The 21,451-nt window shown below is 32.5% G+C and overlaps 1 non-coding gene across 1 annotated transcript; it reads left to right on the top strand.

The window, feature by feature from the left end:
- Positions 1-437: 437 nt before the first annotated feature.
- Positions 438-510, top strand: Trnat-ggu (transfer RNA threonine (anticodon GGU)). The gene has a single exon. It is a non-coding gene; the product is annotated as a tRNA-Thr (tRNA).
- The last annotated feature ends 20,941 nt before the right edge of the window (positions 511-21,451 follow it).

Here is a 21,451-nt window from a genome sequence, read left to right as displayed (position 1 = left end):
CCTTAATTATCCTTTTTTCTGTGAAGAACCTGTTGATAAAGTGACTCTATTTTCTAATTTTTCTAAAGATTTCAAAAAGTTACATTTTGAATCTACGAATTTTAGACTAGCTGGTCTGAATTTTATTGATGTATCACAGAATTTGTTAGTTATAGAATATTATCATGATGTGTTTGGTGTGCTGAACGGGTTTGAAGGCGTAGGTGCCATTTTTTTTCCTCATAATATAAGTATAGGTAATTGAAGGTTAAATATCTTTACATAAAGGTTAATATAATTTAATGACAATTTGATTTCTATCAAAAACTTATATCACATTCGGGTCCAAAAGATATTAAAACTTGCTGCAATTGGTCTCAGTTGTAAAAATAAGCAATTTAATGTTAAAGTATATATCACCGGGTTCACAGGTGCGTGAAAGTCAAGCAATATATCGGGTCTCAGTAGCTCAGTGGTTAGAGCGCTGGCACGGTACGCCAGAGGCCCTGGGTTCGAGTCCCGGTTGAGACTTGATTTTTCACCACCTGTGACATATATTTGTCATGAAATTGATGTTTGTATCCTGATGAAATATATAGAAACGTGAAAATGAATATAAACAGCATCTTTAAAGGGTTCGTGTATGTACACTCAGGGTTGTTATACTATATAATCTTTAGGGAACAATAAACTTTATCGGGCACATGCTTTATAACGCCAATAAACATAAACACAAGTGTCGGAGACCGGAAGGATGTCATGAATGCACTTAAAATAAACATTTTAAGTTTGTTTTCATCTCTTATATACATGGGCATTAACCTGGATCTTCTCGCCTTAATTTTGATGATAGAATATGTTTCAGGTATATCGTTTATATATCTTTAGTAAAGATTATCCCTACATGCTTTTATATAAATTTGAATAAATATAGCATGCATAAATGTTTTTTTTTAATATTTGTAAGCGTATTGTGTGGAATTTAGTGATTAAGTGATTAAGTGTACACTCATGAAAAAAATCTATACACGACTTTTTTTGGTGAAAATATTTACTTTGGATGTACAGGTAACTCTCGAAACCTCGAAGTCCGCGGGACCGAGGAAAATCTTCGAGAGATCAAGAGTTCGAGTTTTCAAGAGTCCGGAATTTTCCGGGTTTGTTGACAGGTTTTAAAATTAGTCTTACCGGATGTAATGATTTTCATGCAGTGCTAACCTTTTACACGTGGTTTTTTTTAAAACAACGATATTTTTTCGTAATTCAGATGAATATTTCATTAAACTGAGTAAAGCAAAAAATGTATATCGTCATATCATGTATATTTATTTATTCTTTGTAATACGGACATCATACTACGCATTCGTCAGTTCGTTACATGAAAACGACATTTTACCAGCGTCGTACATAGCATTGACTATTCCAAACATGATACGCAGTTCTGTAAGTATTTGTCCAATAATAGTCGTCATATTGACATTGAGGCTGATTCTGCTTTTTACATATTTCGTTTAACTTTGTCACTGACTCGGAAATAAAAACTAAATTAGTGTTTTGCCTTTTAATAAATTACTACTTTTCAATTACACCGCGTCTCTAAATTATCGTAAGACAGTCGATGATAATTATTTTAATAGCATATGGCAAAATATGATTCATTATAAATCACCTTGCAGCATAAGTGGCACCTGAATAAACATCCTGTTCCTCGATACCGGCGTCTTCTGCCTGGGGCCATTTAAATGTCCAGGTAAAGGTGCTAATTATATAATCTTGTATACACATAGCCACTTCGAGGTATCGAGGGTAAATTCTAATAGAATATGCATAGAGGGACTGCATTTTGACTTCGAAGGATCAAGGGTTTTGAGAGATCAAGAGTTCGAGAAATCAAGAGTAAATTTGCTTAGTTATATAGTGGAAAAATTCGGGACCGGAGACTCACTTCGAGCGATCAAGAACTTCGAGAGATCAAAGTTCGAGCCATCAAGAGTTACCTATTTATATTTAATTTTTCAACCTTAATATCAGTAATATTGGAATATTGTTATTCTTTATAACAAATAAATTGTTGACATCTTTTCATAAAACAGTGGACGGATTAAAATGTCTGAAATGTAACACTGTTCAGCATGGATCTCTCTGTGGCCCTGACGCCACCTTTCTGAGAGTCAACTCCTCCATGATAGAAGAATGTCACGTGACATGCAGAGTCAGCAAAATCAAAGCACCCAATGGAAAGGAAGGTTTGATTTTCTTCATGTCCATTGTTGCGATCAAGAGTGGCTTTGAAATTTAAAATAATTTTAAATGATATCGTGTGCAAAATCTACATGTACTCTAATGCGTAAATCAATGCAAGCAGAAGTCATTTTTATTTACTCAACACGTTAATTGTTTTATATCAGGCTGAATTTAATATTTCCAAGTTTTACAAGTTTTACCTGAAATAGGACAGTTTAAGCCTTCTTAAGTATAAAGCTTTATTAGCTTCCCATCCTGATAAAAGTCAATGCAGGGATATGTCTTCTCCATATTTAATGTTTAAAGCAAACAGTTCTTTTTTTGATTGTCAGTTATACTTGTAAATGATAAATACACTGCATGTTAAAAGAGAAACAAAAGTGCCTCATATTTTTGTATTTAAAAACCAGGAGAGGACAGTTGATAGAAAATGTTTAAGGGTTACTCTTTGCTTCACACTGAAGTGATTTTGTGTTGTTAGATAATAGAGATATAATCAGAATTTGCATGTACAAGCAAGGAAGGGAATTTAATCCTTGATCACCCTATCCTCTCTCTCTCTCTCTCTCTCTCTCTCTCTCTCTCTCTCTCTTTAGCGATTCTTACATACATGAATCATCATTTATAACATATTTCGATATATTCTCAATAAAATAGTTGGAGAGAACCCGGGCTTTTATGGAGTCAAATTAACCCCCACTTACATTGTATAATGCCCAGGGACTACTTTTGTGTTTGCAATTGTGACGTCACTATATATTGTCATGCCTTTCCATTCTATATGATATCAGATACATTACATTTGAAGTCACAAATACCTGTAACTAATGTTGTAAAGATGATTTATAAGATGAAACTTAGTTGAAAACTTGCTGAGGTAGATTATATTGTAAATTATTCAGATCATGGTAAGCGGAGTATGATGGGGCCACAGTAGAAAATCAAAGTTTTACTTTGAAATATATAAGAATTTTTTCTAAATAACTTCTTCTTAGTAACCACTGGACCACAAAATAAATAAATATATATAAAAGAGTACCCTGAAACAGTGTAGATTGTAAATTGCTCAGATCATGATTCTCGGGTAGGTTAGATTTATTCATTTTTCGTCAAATGTCAAGCATATGACCTTAAAAATATTACTTGCATATAAAAAAAATTAAAAAGAATGAATAAATACGTAAACGACTGAATAAATATATAAAGAAAGAAAGGAAGGAAGAAAAGAAAAGGTAAAGATTTTGTAGACAGGCTGCACTGTAGATTTTTAAAGATTGTAAAATCAAATATTTATCTAAGTATTTTTTTTTAATTCATTTTTGCATAACATGGACGAAAATGTTTACTAAAGTAGCATATGAAGATAAAATAAACAGATATTTGATAAATAACACAGATTTTTTCGACAGGCGTACTCTCAACGGACTCCAGGGCCAATATGAATTGTTATAAAATCAAATATTTATTTATAAATATGGAAATGAACTATATATTTTCTAGTCAGCCTTATTTTTCTCAGTAGATGTCGGCATCAAAAAACAAATCTAACAAAAATCATATCTCACATTACCAGAGCGCAGACATACATGTAGCTATTACAGTCCCTGAAACGTTCTACTTTCCCACTTGAACGGTGAGCGAACGCTGAACGAACGGTGAACGAACACTGAACGAACGCAAAGCGAACGGTGAGTGAACGATGTGTGAACGCTGAACGCAACTTGGTGAACAATGTGTGATGGGTGAACGGTGAGCGAACGCAGAACGCGAACGGAGCGCAAACGCGAGCGCAAAGTGAACGGTGAACGAACGGTGAACGCAAGATGAACGATATATTCGGAATGTTTCTGATCTTTTCCTTGCATTGAAACTATTTTATTGTTTTATAATGTCAGAAGCCAAAAAAAAAATAAATCAATAATAAATAAGTAAACCAATAAATGAATGAATAAATAAGTCAATAAAATAAATTCTCCAAAATTGTCCTGAGAAGGACGATGCTTGCACATTAAATTTTAATCACACAATTTTTATCGCATTAAAACATTGCAATTGTTGCCGAACGCTGAAGTATAAGAGATATTTTTTTTAGTTGGAAAATAAAAATGTTTATTCTTATTTGATAACAAATCAGAGAAAACTTCTGACTTATAGAGTGAATTAAAGTGGTTGTAACATCCATTCATATATCTCATATATATTTCGGGTAAAGTAATGAAAAAAAAATAATTACAAAGGTCAGTGGACGTTTTGCATTTATACGCTCGTATTTTAGATTTTTAATACAATAAAATATTATGTATCATTTCTATTTTTCACGATGATTTATCAGGCCCGTAGGAAGCAAATTCGGTTGGGGGGGGGGGGGGGGGCACAGCGATACATTTTCAGTTGATAGTTGAGGGGGCACTACAAAAAATTTCCTGACAAGCAAAAAAAAAAGGGTCATCAGACTTTTTATTGCGGGGGCACAAGCATATTGTATCTATGTTTACTATAGTAATCTATATATCGGCAAAAATATTGGGGAGGGGGGCACGCCCCCCCCCCTTGCCTCCCCCCCCCCCGGTTCCTACGGCCATGTTTACTGAGCAGACTTCTACATTTATCTGTAGATAGCCGTGATTATACTCGGACAAGATAATACAAAGATACATATTCATATTATTTGTTATAAATTCAATTTTCAGAACTTGATATTCAAGTAATATCCTGTTATAGTTTTTATTAAACAGATAAACGAGAGAGAGAGAGAAAGAGAGAGAGAGAGAGAAATATTCCGTTTTAGCCCCCCCCCCCATTTCAGGCTTCACTACATGTTTGTACCTATATCAAACAAAAACTCTGAAATTTTTTCTAAATATATCGGACAGTGAAAGTAACTTCTTTTTTTATCAACAAATCATATCCATTAATTTTGTCTGACAGTCATACTCGTTTTTATTTTCCTGCTTCAAGTTCACACTATGTCCACGTGCTTGTCCTGTCAATCAAAATCATTCGACGCTTTGCAGGTGTGAAAGTTTCGTCAGATCGAAGACGAAGTGCGAGTATTTCCAACAAGTTATAACATTTATTTTTATCATTTCTAGATTTGATTCCAACATTTGAATAATAAATGAATAAAATACATAGTGCATTAACACTTGAATTTGAAACATACTCTCTGCCAATTCCAAATACCACCGCCGACACGTGTACATTTTGAACTACTATTGTTTTGTGACTTTTTTAGATGCCTGTTTGTTTTGAGACTGAAATTTTTGTTGTAAAAAAGACCTTTACTTTTTTTAAATGTTAATTAAAATATTCTGGAAATACAATACTGACTAAGTAACCGATTTAGGGGGGAAAGGGGGGTATTAATCATATCGAATGGCAAACATATAAAGTTACGATGAAAAAAATTTTTTTTCTCTCTATAACTATAGACTTTACATATTATAGTAGAGAAAATTCTGTAGTGCATTACCTTTTAAATAAATATTTGCTTTAACCACACCATCAATTTGATTCGCTCCAAAGATAATAAATTAATACGATATCCGCAGTACTATGTATAACTCTCAGAACTAGTTCTATCATATTTTCTGTAGTAATTGAAAAAAGTGTTATAAATAAATATTTTTGTAATTTTGCTGCGTGATTATTTGACTTGGATAATTATATCTCCATTAACGATTTGTTGTCTTTAACAAAACAACAAAATGTTGCAGTGCTTGAAGTATTTGCACATTGCCCTTAGTTGAATTTAATATTTCAGCATCGTTCTACATAGGTACAGAATGTGCTTATAACAACATTTATTTTCCAGAGTAATTTAATTAATAACCTAACAGCTAAGTTAGAATAATAAAAATATATATCGTAGATATTTTCCCCCATAAAATATTGATTCTTCAAACACGATATGTAAGTTATTAAATTAAAAAACCTGTAACTCCTAACCTACAAAAAGATAAGTCCTTTCACTTCGGAGTTCCGAATGACAATGAAAACTGAACGATAGGTAAACGCTGAACGCAAAGTGAACGCAAAGTGAACGGAACGAAGAGCGAACGCTGAACGCTTTGTGAACGGTGAACGCGAGCGCACGGTGAACGGTGAACGCAAAACTGTGAACGGAGAGCGAACGATGAACGCACGGTGAACGAACGGTGAACGCACGCTGAATGAACGGTGAGCGAACGGAAAAATGGTAAAGTAGAACGTTTCAGGGACTGTATCTTCAAAAAAAATTTTCGAAAAATCGACCAGTGATTTTTTTAAGATACAGAATAAATAATTTCATTACAAAAAGGGCGTATATTTTAATATGGTGTCGGAATAAGGAAATTTTATTTCATAATCACGTTACACTTAACTAATATAATCGTTAATGTTGAGCTTAAAAATGATGAAAAAGCTCTATCACTAATATATGATATATCTACTTTGTTTCACACATTATCATATCTAATTCTTTTTGTATTTCAAGCATCAATGTCTATCATTTAATCAGGCTGAGTTAACAAGCATAATGATGCTTTGATAAAACATAATTCAACAAATTCTCTTTTAATTGTGTTTATATATGTAAACAACAGTTAAAAAGAAAAGAAAATATATCCTCTTTGTAAAGAAGGTAAAAAAAAAGAGTAAAGATTTTAAAAAAAAATATGAAGCATTGCTATTCTTTAAATATAAAAAAAATAGACACCTAGAAAACATTTTACACTATAATACTGAGAAGAGTTACAAGTTTAACAAAATTGTCAAGTAATAATTCATTGTGACAATCTTATCAATGTCCAAAACAATCTGGCAATAATATACATCAACTTGTCAAACACTTGTGAAGAAGGAAGTACATCTTATTTTCTTTAATGTCCTGATTGATTCAAATTAATATTGAATGTGCACATTAAGGTCATTAAGAATATATATATATATATATATATATATATATATATATATATATATATATATATATATATATATATATATATATATATATATATATATATAAAGAACAAAAAAATTCACTTTTATAAGGATATCCACTTCCGCCCCAGCCCGAGGTTAAACTACGGAATCCTTCTCCTAGCAGTACAGGAACAGCGCGCTAGACAGCTCGGCCATCTAGGCAAGTCGAAAAACCCAAAATAGAATTAAAAAATTACACAATTCCCTAAACCTGTGACATTTCTTGGCTCTGTTTATTTTTTTTATCTGATTCAGAAATAGAAAGGGCTTTTAAGTATTTTTTTTTTTACTTTGATACTTTAAGATTTTATCTAGTTGCTTAACTTTTAAAATAAGTAAGGAACTTTAATGTTGCAAACTTGGAGACGACGTCCTTTGATATTGATTGGAGGTTCAAAAAGATACCTAATACAAATTTATCTATATGGTGTTAAAAGTCATGACAATTTATTATTAAATTTGTTGTGTTTTATAATATGCATGGATTTACATGTAGGATTCATAGGAAATGTTATTAAAATGAAAAGTAAGCAGCATTATTTTTATTCTGATATACTAACGCATATAAAAGCAGTTTAGATGTATTCTTGATCATAAATATTAGCCCAAGTTGTAGCTTATTTTAGCTCAAAATGTAGTCGGAAGATTATTATCTACTACTTTTATCGTTACTTCTACCAAAAATGTTAGATTTCGATCGTACAAAATAAAAATAAATAACATCCTGCAACAGTATAAACCATCTGCTGAGAAAGGACACCATTACATATCATTGCATTTCAAAATAGAACTCAGGACAACATAAAGCATTTTTTGGAGGTCATACATGTAACATTTGAAGTTTCTTCATGTATGAAATAACTAGCAATTATCAAATGCTAAAAGAAATGCATTAATTGATCTATTTTAGTGCTAGATTTACAGGCTTAAAAAGTTCATAAAACCACAAACCGATATCAATTCTTTAAACTAAAACGTTTTAGGTTGGCAGAATATTACTGTAGCAGATATCTATTTCTTGATTTTTTTTCCTTACTTTCAAAAGTGTTTCTTCAAGTAATCTATAGATACAACAAAGCTAACAATTTTGGCAACAAGAACATCAGCGATTTCTCCCCCACCCCGGCCCCCCTTCATCTCTTACCTTCATTTTGTGACTACAATATCAAACTATTGCACTCATAGCATTTTTCTTTATTCTGTTTGATTTTTTTTTCGTTGTACATGTAAGACGTTTGCTATACTCGTCTGAAATGTGCTAAAATTTTTTGGATTTTTCATCATAGGCTTTTGAATGTTCTATATGTTATGTATATTTCATGTAATAATGTACATTATGAGATGAGAATTTAAAAACAAAGAATAATTTCCTTATTTTTTCCAGAGCAGGTCTCTTCTCTAAATATACCCTCGGTCTTATCCAGCAATTCGACTTTTTCCAAATGATAGTCACTGTATCTTACATTACTCAGAAAATTGTACTTTTAAATATTCTGAACGAATTTGCAATCACGCAGCGTTCTTTTACGAATTAAGCAACGGATTTCGTAGGATATGTAGAAAATCAGAAAACAGCAAACAGTTGTTCCAATCGTTATGATGACTTCTCTCTTTCTTGGTGTTGTAGATTTGCTTTTGTTTTTCTTACATGTCTCCGAGCCTTCATCCTTTGTTGAATTGTCTAAATTAGAATAAATCTGCATTTCAAAATACGTAAACAGTTTTATCCCGAAGGTCTTGAAATTTGCACTTATGTTTACCCCATTAACCATGCGATAACTTATTTATGTGTTTATTTATCTGTACTTTTCGTCCAACACTTTCATACAAAAATGGTGTAGTGACCCTGCAATGATCGAAAATATATGTCTATTTAGATTTGTCATTTTTTTGTAAAGCATTAATGATAGATAGATAGATTGATTAATTGATTGACTGTATGTTGTTTTACTTCCCATTCTAGAATTTTTCTTTCATATAGAGACATCAACAAATACCGCTGAAGGGCTTAAATTTAAAGATTTACTCGGCACCCAGGGTCACTGAGCAGTGAGGGATCTTCATCGTGCAAGGACCAACCGTGACGCTGGACCTCGATGTTTAAGATTTCGTCCAGAAATCCAAAACGCATTTTAATCTGTCGAGCGTTCGGCGAAGGTAAAGTCACTACCAATTTTTATATCGACCTAGGTTTGAACCCTTGACTTTTCAACCTCTCCGAGAAAGTGCTCCATCAACTGAGCTACAGTGACGGTCATTTATGATAGAAAACAATCAATAAATATATATATGTGTTAAAAAAAAAAAACATCGGAACCAACAGTTAGCATCTTTCCTGTTTTATTTCATCGCATGGGCAATTATGACACAGTGTTTTAATTATTTTCATCAGTCTGCAATCACCTTTTTTTTTTTTTACTTAAACAATAAAATAAGCATCTACCTTGAGGTGTAGGACACCCGACCTTATGGTCACAGTCTTCAGGTGAACAATCACACCTTCCTCCACATCGTATTCCGAAAGTCTTCTTTGGACACACTACAGTACAATTGTCTCCATGGTATCCCTCTGGACATTCTGTGAAAGTTGATTAATCCTTATATACATATGGAAAAATATGACTTGATTGAAACGCTTAAAAGGTACGAAAGGAGACAGAAAAACCTTTTTATTACCTTCACATGTTTTATTAATCCTGTAATGATTGACAGGACAAAGGTCCAAACCAGCTCTGAAAATAGGCGAAATGCTTCTTGTATAGCTAACCTTGTTATTCAAATTATGGTAAAATGCTTTCGAAATATTTTCATACATAGAATAATTGTAAATATAAGTTTTATTCTTAAAAATCGGATACTTACATGTAAAGAAATCGAAAGTGAGTGGAAAATATGTCAAACACACTGGCAATGCAAAACACAGCAAATAGATGTAAGAAGCTTTGGCCAGACATTTTGAACATAAAAATACTTAATAAAAACATGATCATCTAGCGCATAGCACAAGGAAATTATTTCCTGAAAGTATGTACTTAGCCTAAAACCTTATTTTTCATGTTTGTTCCGTTTTGCATAAGAGTATGTTCTTATTAGATTGAAATTTTAATGTAAAGTTAACCACAATTGAAAAATTTATAAGAAAAAGAAGAAATGTTAGATGTAATCAGAGAATATTAAATTAAGTAAACAGAGTTGCATTTGCATTTTTCCTTGAGAATCTAGGAATCAATTATTTTACATATTGAGCTTTTTGACTTGCTCATAACCCAGAATTCTTGTGGGAACATTTTATCCCTCACTATCTCACCGGTATTGTATTTATCATCAAAATTCTATCCTCCCATACACAGGAGAATGGTTGTGCATATAACTGTAATAAATCTATTGGTGATTAACTCAGTAAAATAATTGTTCTTTTTTGGCATTCTCAGTACGAATTACTAGTAGATGAATTCTTTTAGTCGGAAAGTAATTCAAACAAGTAACTATTTCAGCAAGATATTGTCGACCTAATCATTGACATTTTAATTTATAGTGTTTAAATTTTCAAATCTATCATAGACTTTAATCAATCAAGAACAATAAAAACACCTAAATAAAATGGGAAAATGTAAATAAAGGATAATCATTCCACATTTTATCATTGATCTTTTCGGCTAAAAAAGTGCTCCCATGTATTGTCATTCATCACCTAACTTTATCAAATCGTCTTTTTTTTGTAAAAATGTCTATTTTTAGCTAGACCATAGGCACATTTAGCGCGTGTTTTCTCTTAGGCAATTGTAAGAAAATAAAGCACCTACCTGATAGAATTATCGTTAGATTCATTTCCTTTGTCAGAACTCTGTAAAATGTTGTGATGATGAAATGCTTAGTGTCTTACAGTCCCTGAAACGTTTTACTTTCCCATTTTTCCGTTCGCTCACCGTTCGTTCACCGTTCGTTTACCGTGCGTTCACCGTTCACTCTCCGTTCACAATTTTGCGTTCAGCGTTCACCGTGCGCTCGCGTTCACCGTTCACAAAGCGTTCACCGTTCACAAAGCGTTCACCGTTCGCTCTTCATTCGTTCACTTTGCGTTCACCTTGCGTTCAGCGTTCACTTATCGTTTAGTCTTCAGTGTCATTCGGAACTCCGAAATGAATGGACTTATCTTTATTTAAGTAAGGATCTACAAAATTAATAATAACATCGTGTTTCAAGAAAAAATTATTAACAATATTTATTTTTATTATTCTAACTTAGCTGTTAGGTTATTTATTAAATTTATCTGGAAAATAAATGTTGTTATAAATACATGTATGTACCTATGTAGAACGATGCTGAAAAATTAAATTTAAATACGGGCAATATACAGATGCTTCAAGTAGTGCAACATTTTGTTGTTATATTAAAAATATTTATTTCTAACACGTTTTTTTTTTCAAATAATACAGAAATACATGTTAGAACTAATTCTGGGGATTATAAACAGTACTGCAGATATCCAGTTGATTAGATACATGTATCTTTAGTGCGAATTAAATTGATAATGTGGTTTGAAAAAAAATAATTAAAATGTAATATATTATAGAATTGTTTCCTACTTTACATATATAAAGTACTTAATTAGAGAGAGAGAAATGCCTTTATTACATGATAATCGTTAATATAACCAAAGTGATTCTCCAGTAATGATATTTATATATTTGCCATTCGATATAATTAAGAGTCCCCCCCCTTCCCGTAAATCGGTTACTTAGTTAGCATTTTCGGTATATTTTAATTAACATTTAAATAGAAGTTAATGTGTTTTGTAGCACAAAAAAGTCTCAAAACAAACATGCATCTAAATAAAAGTCATTAAACAATAGTAGTTCAAAATATACGTGTGCCGGCGGTGATATTTTAAATTGGCAGGTAGTAGCTTAATCATTCGAAGTGTTTATTTCCAATGTATTTTATTCATTTATTATTATTATTATTTTTCAGAAATGTTGGAATTAGATCTAGAAATGATAAGAAATTATGTTAAAACTTCTTAGAAATACTTAACACTTTGCCTTCGGTGTGACGAGACTTTCACACCTGCACAGTGTTGAATGATTTTGATTGACAGGTCAAGCATGTGGACTTCGTGTGAACTTGAAGCAGGAAAATAAAAACCGATTACGACTGTAAAACAAATGGATTTGTTGATAAAAATAGTTTCTTTCATTGCCTGGTATATTTAGAAAAAAAAAGAATTTTTATTTGATATACATGTAGGTACAAACATTTGAGAAGGGGGGCTAAAACTGAATCTCTCTCTCTCTCTCTCTCTCTCTCTCTCTCTCTCTCTCTCTCTCTCATTTGTCTGTTTAATAAAAACTATGACAGCATATTACTTATATATCAAGTTGTGAAAAGTTAATATATTACAAATAATATGAATGCCTCTTTATACCATATCCGAGTATAATCACGGCCGGGAAATGACTACAGATACATGTAGAAGTCTGCTCAATAAATCATCATAAAAAATAAAACTGACTCATAAATATATTATTGCATTAAAGTTTTAAAATACGAGTGTATTTATGCAATACGTCCACATACCTTTGTAAAATATTTTAATTTTTTCACATTATTTTACACGGAATCGTCTTGGCACGGAAATATATGTATGGTTGTTACAACCGTTGTAATTCATTCTATAAGTCCGTAGTTTGCTCTTCTAAAATCCATATTATTTGTAATGATTTTACATATCAAATAAGAATAAACATATTTAACTAGATTGATTTTATCCTTAATACTACAGCGTTCGGTAACAATTACAATGTTTTACAGCGAAAAAAATCGTCTTATTAAAAAGTTTAATTTAAACATCGTATGTGCAGAAAATATTGTAAGAAACTTAAATTAATAATTTTACTTATTGTGCATGTATCGTCTTTCTTAGGACACTTTTCATTGATTTGTTTATTTATTTATTATTTATTATTTGTTTTAGCACCAGGCATACATACAATAGAATAGTTTCAATGCAAGAAAAAGACCAGAGGCATTCCGAATAAATCGTTCATTTTGCGTTCACCGTTCGTTCACCGTTCACTTTGCGTTCGTTTGCGCTCCGTTCGCGTTCTGCGTTCGCTCACCGTTCACCGTTCACACGTCGTTCACCAAGTTGCGTTCAGCGTTCACACATCGTTCACTCACCGTTCGCTCTGCGTTCGTTCAGCGTTCGCTCACCGTTCAAGTGGGAAAGTAGAACGTTTCAGGGACTGTAGTGATGTCTGTCAATGTTAATCCGGCCATTTTAGATAGCATGTTGCTCACAGCATCCATATTTTTGGATGTACCTATAGATTTCGATCAATTAATTTGACTGTGATTTTTTAACTCTCCCCTTTTACCTTTGAACTTCTGAATCCATCTGAAAACTATACAGCGTTAAAGTTTGGGTTTACCACATATCAAAATCAAATCTTTAATATGGGTTCTCCAGCTATTTATGTAATGATAGACAGTTTACACATACTCCCCCATCTTCATATTCTTGGCAGAGATCGTTTTTATATAGTTTTCAGCTCAGTGTAGTAACCATGCCTACTTTGAAAGTGAATTTCCCTGCTAGGACAATAGGAAAAAGCATGGGGATTTCTGTGACTAAGTGTTCTTCAATAAAATTTTTCGAATGTTACAAAATAAAATTAAATACTTTTTTATGATAAACTGTATGTCGCATTATTCATTAAATGACCTTCGTGTATTGTCCTGAAAAAGACACAGAATGAATTTTTGCCAATTCTGTAATTGAAAGGTGCATGACCGATCGTTTACCGGAGGTGGTTGATTGGCAGAACCTTGTCATTCAGCGATCTTTCTTTCAGGGAAAATAACACTAGAGAATTTAACTGTGTCTAATGTTTTTCTAGTACTGTTATCTTCTTATTCAAAAAAGCGTATTCCTGGACCCAGTTTAAAAAAGAAAGTAATGCAAAGAAATACGTATACTCAGTTAGTTCCACTGAAATGTTCTTTAATTTGAATTCAAGATGAGGATGTTTATACTTATTGAGATCATTGAATGTGTTAGAACGCTATATACAACTTTAGTTGTTGTTGTTGTTGTTGTTGTTGTTTTTTTTTTTTTTTTTTTTTTTTTTTTTTTTTTTGATTTCGCAAAAATATTTAAGCATCACTTGCACCTTTTCTCACAATAGACTGTTTCACGATAACTGCTGTACTGCTCTTTTGCAGGGCAAAATGATATGTTTTGGTGAAATATGACGTAAAAGCAATTGTTTAATATACGTCATTTAATTATCTGTCAACAAAAACTTCGCCAAATGTTATTAATTTGCCCTGCAAAAGAGTAGTACCGCAGTTATCGTGAAGGGGCTAATAAAGGAGACATGAATGATCAGCAATACGCAAGCATGGTGCAAAGTACATGTAAACCCTCTCTACATCTACACACTTCTAAAATGACTAAAATCGAAAATCTATTTCATAGTGTAAGAACGAACAAGTTATTTTCCTTACATAAAACCAATATGTTGACAGTGCAATCGTTCGATCCAGCGCAGTTGTTTATTATTCATTATCGAAAACCTGTTCATTTTCAACTTTGTTCCACCTCTTCGACGTTTGATCTGCTATCTGTCGGTGATTTGTGAGTTCTTATTGGTTGTCACAAGAGTTTGAGCAAGCTGAAGAAAGCAAAACCGTACTTAGGGAAAAACAGTCTACATGTTTTTGCGTTGTATTGTGGATACCGTGGTTTACTGTGGAAAATTGAATCAAATATGCAGTTTAAATTTCTAAGCTTATTTTTTTCTTTGATATTAGTAATTCTTTTGAAGATATCTCATTTCATTTTGAAATTCTCAATTGTGCAATCCTACTTTAACTTTAGATGCTTGCATCATATCAAATATATTTCGACTTAGGTCCACCCTGATTTCTTCTACACTAGGATACGAGTATTTTATTAATTATCGTGCTTCAACCATTCTAATGTCCTCACTCATTTACAATTGCATATGTATATTACTTTTCATCCTATCAAAAAATAAATTAAATTGAAGTTTATATGTATGCTAAGTATTTGACAAGTGCAGAATGCTGAGTTTGGTGGATGTGCAGATACAGACTGACAACATCAATATTGATATTTTTTTATTGTGGAATGAGTTATATAATGTGTTTTCGTAAAATATTATTTTCTGTACTTTCGCCTGTATTTGATTTTTTTTTACTTTTTCCCTCCGTTTTTGTACTTAATAGCTATGTTATAATATAATCAGCCAATTAAATGCAAAAATGAAAATAGGTATGAAAACATGACTGTCTGACAATTTCACCCGTTGTCTGTTATATTCTTGGCTTGAAACCAAACAAGCCCCACAAATTTGCAGGAGGGGCCTGCAACCGACAAAGCTGACTGAAAAATATTCAAAACATATACTGTAGATTCCTAAATATACCAATTTGCATTGTTTTTGTTGTACAGTTTTGGTCATTTGTATACATTAAATGATTTATCATAAAATCGACTGTATCAAAAGATGTATATTTCATACTTTTTTTGGTAGGTCCGTGTTTGCTCTGTCCCCGATATTTACTGTTTATTAATGAATGGACTATGAGCTTGAATACTCTTCGTTTTCTTCATATTTCATTAAATGAGTTATTGCCAACGTATGGAGGGTAAGATTGAAATGTTAGCATCCTCAAACCACCACTAACTTTGGAACAAGCAATATTAAAGAAATGTGCATATCATATGAAGGTAGGTCTGAAAAGGGAGTCTTTTTCTTTCCCTTTTGTATTTCTTCGACATTTTCCCCTGCAACTGACTTGGAAATTGATCAGCCAACAGAAAATTTTCAGACGAAATAAAAATTTTTGGACATAAACCCATATAAGTAAAACCTTGAAATATTTCTTTTGCTACATTCCTTATTGAGTATTGATGCACATATGGTGCCAAAGCAGATGCCTTAATTAGTGTTGAACCTAGTTCCCATATGTTCTGGATCGAAAATCGAGAGAGCCTAGGGGTAAGCTGAGATGATGAAGCTGCTGCTAAGTCTCGACTGTTTGATGACCACTGGCTGGAAGGCTGTCTGGGGATGAAAGGTTGATTGATTGATTGATTATTATTGTTTAACGCCGAATCGGTAATATTTCAGCCATATTTCGGCGATGGGGATGAAAGGAAAAGCCAGCCTATTTAACACATTCACAGACAAATGACAAGTTACCATCTAATAATCTTGACCACACTTTATACAAATTGCACATAAGCACCCCCCTTCCAACAAAATGTATAGCATTTGTTTTCCCACTGACCTTACGTAAGTGACAACTTTAACCCCCAGCCATATACATGTACATGACACCCAATTCTGTGTCTACAGATGACCAAGACTTGCGGGGATTCATAATCAATTTTGGCCACAAACTGTTCGTTATAAAGTTTCCACCCAGAAGACCTACTCACCCCGGTACGAACACCATTCATTTATTTAATCAAATCCAGATATTTACTTACATGGACAGATGTATATATGCTCAAATTGATCAAAAAGCCATCTGTCTATTTCTCGAAAGTGAATTTTTGAGTGTTTTTGGGTTTACTCTGAATTTGGCCATCATATCCCAGTATAAAAATTCACTTTCTAGCAGTGTCCTTAATTTTCGAATTTATTTGCAGCAGAGACAAGTCAACATATGTTCCCTCGACAATGTTTTTGTTTAAAAATTTCATTTACATTATATTCTAATAAAAATTCAACTGATTTTAGAGGTACAATGTATGGGGATAGAACCCCCGTCCTGTGACAGGAAATTATTTGTACCTGTTGGTTTTGGGACCCCCACCCCTTCAATCGCTCGTCGGCGCCTGTTGTGTAACAGCCGATTCCGTTGCACCTGGGGCTGGGACTCCTCCCGTCTCGTCAAATTGTGAATGGTGTTTTTGTTCTATACTTTTACATATCTGCTATATTGGATCCATAATGACGGCAGATTTTATAAAGGTTCACAAAGAGAAAATACAGAAATTCGAAACTTGTTATATACAATTTTAATAATTTTCTTCCACCGATTATTGATTTTTTTTTTTTTAAATACCTCCTACTGGAATTCACAAGTTTGTTTATCCCGAAGTAAAAGTTGCGACCACCTTTTTTATTTGAAAATTTGAAGAGAGAATCTTTTATTTTATTGTTTTATTGAAGGAAAATATAGAACTGGCGTATTTATCATTTTTGATAATGAAATGTATGTGTTTATAGCCAGTTGAATTCGTCTTATGCTTATTTTCAAGAAATACAGATGAATTGATCATTTCATGAATAGGTCCGACCGCCTTTTCAATTTTAAAAAAGACGATTTTTTTTCAGTGTGGCCCATTTATTGTTTTAAAAAAACGGTATCATTAGTCATCAACTGTGTGTCACACAAAATTCTATTTATATATCTATGACTGAGGCTTGAGAAAAAAGAAAATGTAACGGGATTGCAGTTATTAATACAAAAATTTAAGAAAATGGAATTTCGAGTTAATGCACGATCTTATGAATATGAATGAGTAAATCACATGGAATCATCTCATGAATAAGCTTTACACCATGTATCCATATGTTTTTTCTTTTCTCTTCCCTCTACCTCATCTTTATCAGTGGCATGCTTATACATTTTTTTAATATTGTAATTTCAAGAAAGATATGAAAGACAGTTGTACATGTATTAGATTTTACACTAGAGCAAGCAGCTTGTTGTCAAATTGTTGTTGAAAAGTCTCCGAATATTCTAAAAATAAGAATCCCTCAAAGGATTTAAATATCCATTTTACCATGGAATCATAGTTCATTATCGCATCATCCAGAATCAACTAAGGTGTCGATGGCGTGATATTGCGATAATACGATGACAATGTAGCGATAGTGCGATGACGATGACACGATGATGCGAAAGTGCGATGACGATAATGCGATGGCATGACAATGCGATGACGATGGAGCGATAGCACCATGGAGCGATAGTGAATATCGTTTGATCGTCATCGTACATTCGCGCCATTAACATCGCACCATTTTGTCATCACTATCGCACCATTTCGTCATCGTGCCATCGCTACATCGTTATCGCACCATCGCTCCATCGTCATTGCGTCCTCGCACTATCGACCTAAACCTCGACGGTGCGATGGTAAACTACATGGCTTATCAGGATTCCTCTAATTAACTTTAATGATTTTTTAAAGTAATTTTTTCTTTATCTTCGGCTTAAAAAAAGTAAAAAAAAAAAAGCACTGATTTTTTACCATCGTTTGGTTAAAGAGTTTTCTGGTTGCTGTAATATCAGAGTAATGCATGATATGCCTATCAATTTTTGGAACAAATGTCCGGATTACGCCACAAGATTATATGCAAAATTATCAATAAAATAAGCCAAATTTTAGATTAGGCAATGCATAAAATCCAAACTGACACATCAATTTTAGCTTAATAACATCTTAATAAGAGGAAAAGTTTTTATAACAGCGCATATTTACAGACAAACTGATATATGTGAAAGTATATTCGCTAGAGATTTTATCTTCCTTGTTATAATATGGCATATTACAAAATATTAAACACATCTTAATAGATCTCTAAATGGATTCGTATGTAATAAGTTACTGTGTATTAAATACGTGATGGAACAAAATTAGTTTTCAATTTCAAAAATAGAAAAATATAAAATATGACATATAAAAATATAGAAAACATAAAATCTAATCAATAATATTTATGAAAATATCAAGTTAAAAGAATCATATGAGTTTATTCTATTTATACGGCCACCAAAAACATATGATCATTGTGCATTTTTTAATGGACACACAGAAAGCGGAGTCTTTCTTTATCTAAGATGTAAATCTTCTGTCATCAGTACAAAAATTTAGGGATATATTGAAATAAAAAAATATATGTGAAGGTTCTTTGATATTGTTAACAGTTTGTGTGAATTGTGACGATTAAGAGGTCCAAAAAGATTTTGCTCGTTTTGTAGAAATTTTAATAGAATTATAAATAAAAGGCAAGAGCTAAATTTTGAAGTTAAAATATTCTGTACTTCAAAATTTAAATTGTAAGTAAGTGGTTGCATAATTACATGCAATTCATGAAATCAATACAAATTGCATTAGATAAAATTCAAGTATTTCCTTGATCCTTGTGTTCGACATTGATAATTGTTGGCTTCGTTGTGTTTTCTCGGATTTTTTTTTTTTTTCATTTAAAAACAATGCCTTATTATCACATCTGGACTGTGTTGGCATTTATATCCAATGACGTATTTTTCTTAGGACTGGTGTGAGTTTCTGATTTGTTACTTTGACAAATTAAAAACAAAAAGAATATTTAGTCGAAAATGTCGATGAGTTACTTTGAATTATCATTTTATATCTACTTTTTGTGAAATTTAGAGTTGGTTTGAAAGATTGTCCTGCAAATTATCACAGAGTTGGTAACAACTGTCTAGGTAGCTAATATATCAATATTGAATTACTTCGTAAAATAAACCTTTTTAACAAAAAATGAAATTGTATTAGGGAAAAAATCTCCAATGTTATGAAATTTTTTTCCAATAATTTCATTATGTTGAGTTATTATGAAATACTCCACGTTAAATTTAAGAAATAAATTGTATCTCTTGGACATTGAAATGCTTTTATGCAGAATGTCCCCCGGGTTATTTTGGGAAGAATTGTCTCCTTCGTTGTCCGGAAAACAAATATGGAAAATTATGTCGTGGAACTTGTGATTGTTTGCCAGAAGAATGTGACTTTAAGGACGGATGTCAAAAACCGCAAGGTAGGCCCTGATTTGACATTCATCAAGGAAAGTTTTAAAATAAAAAATACTTACCAAATTAGTATTAATTTTGAATATGCTTGTCATGGGATATAGGATTTTTTTTAAACAAATTCACTTACCGATTAGATATATGATTATTGCATGAAACAAGTGCGAAAGGTCTAGTTCAACCGATGCTAAAATTTGCAAACACACTGTCACAATTTCGGTCGGTACAGTAGTATGCTGTATGCTTATTATGTACATACTTTACGATATACGTAAATACAAGTTTTGTTATACATGCAAATCACGTATGAACAAGAGAGAGGTTGAAGAAGGTGCGTACGAAAAGTTTGAAGAGATCTGATTAATGAAGCTTCTGAAGTGAAAGAGGAAGGTGTATCATCAACAAATATAACAACGATTTGAAGAAGACTTTAGCAAAGACAAAACAAATACCGTGACTGTTTAAGAATTATACAAATACTTTAAAAAATATTTAAAACCTTATCGTACATAAGATGTCACATCAAGTCAATGCCATGCAAAATACAGCACTGTAAATGATCTATAGAAGTATAAACGGATTTAACTGAAAGACGAAGCAATGTTGCCCAAGAATTTCAAAAATGTGGTGCAAGTACCCTTGCTTAATGTAACGTACTTGACCATAGTGATCTCCTTTGGGATCATACCTGGTTTTCCCAAGTCAGGGGTGTGCAATTAGCATCGCCCGACGCCCGGGGCTACAATTTTTGGGGGTCGGGCTAGTGATTTTTTTGCATGTAGGTAGCCCCGTGGGCTAGTAAAAATAAAAAATGCTAATGTACTATTTGAAAATCACTACTGGAATTTTTACTCATTTTTGCTACATGTATTTAATTCCAAAACCAATGAAAACTATCCAGGCAGCATGTTCCTTTTGTTCGTAAATCTCCATAATCTTGTTCATTTTGCAGCACATTTTCATTCAATCAAAAACATGTTAATTAAAATAAAATTCAAAGATTTCTTGATTAACAGCATCTAGCAAAGGGGAGTAACTCTCATTTGCTTTACGTATTACAACTTTGTACTCTGTTTGCCTCCTAGATACCCAGAAGCAAAGAAAAGGCACATTCACGTATAATTATATTTAATACGTTTTCATTGATATTATTGCATTTAGTTTGTTTGCTTAGTACTCAGGGACAGAGGAGGAAATATAAAAGTATTAATGCATTTTTGCTAACTAATCAATAAAGCCCCACCCATGCACAAGAACCTCTGACCCAGGGCCATGAAATTCACAATTTTGGAAGAGGCACCCTTTCTTTTTATAACTATTGATTTAGTTTGTTTGCATAATACCAAGGGGCAGAGGGGAAGATTTTTAAAGCATTTATTTATTTTCAGTATATAATAAATAACCCTACCTCCCCTCTCAATGGATCCCTGACCCAGGG

The sequence above is a fragment of the Saccostrea echinata genome, unplaced genomic scaffold, assembly GCF_033153115.1.
Source record: "Saccostrea echinata isolate AGI-Se365-2 ecotype Australia unplaced genomic scaffold, CSIRO_AGI_Sech_v1 ptg000011l, whole genome shotgun sequence".
In the NCBI taxonomy this organism is placed as follows: Eukaryota; Metazoa; Mollusca; class Bivalvia; order Ostreida; family Ostreidae; genus Saccostrea; species Saccostrea echinata.
Note: the sequence above shows the minus strand (reverse complement) of the source record. Positions and strands in the feature narration are given on the sequence as shown.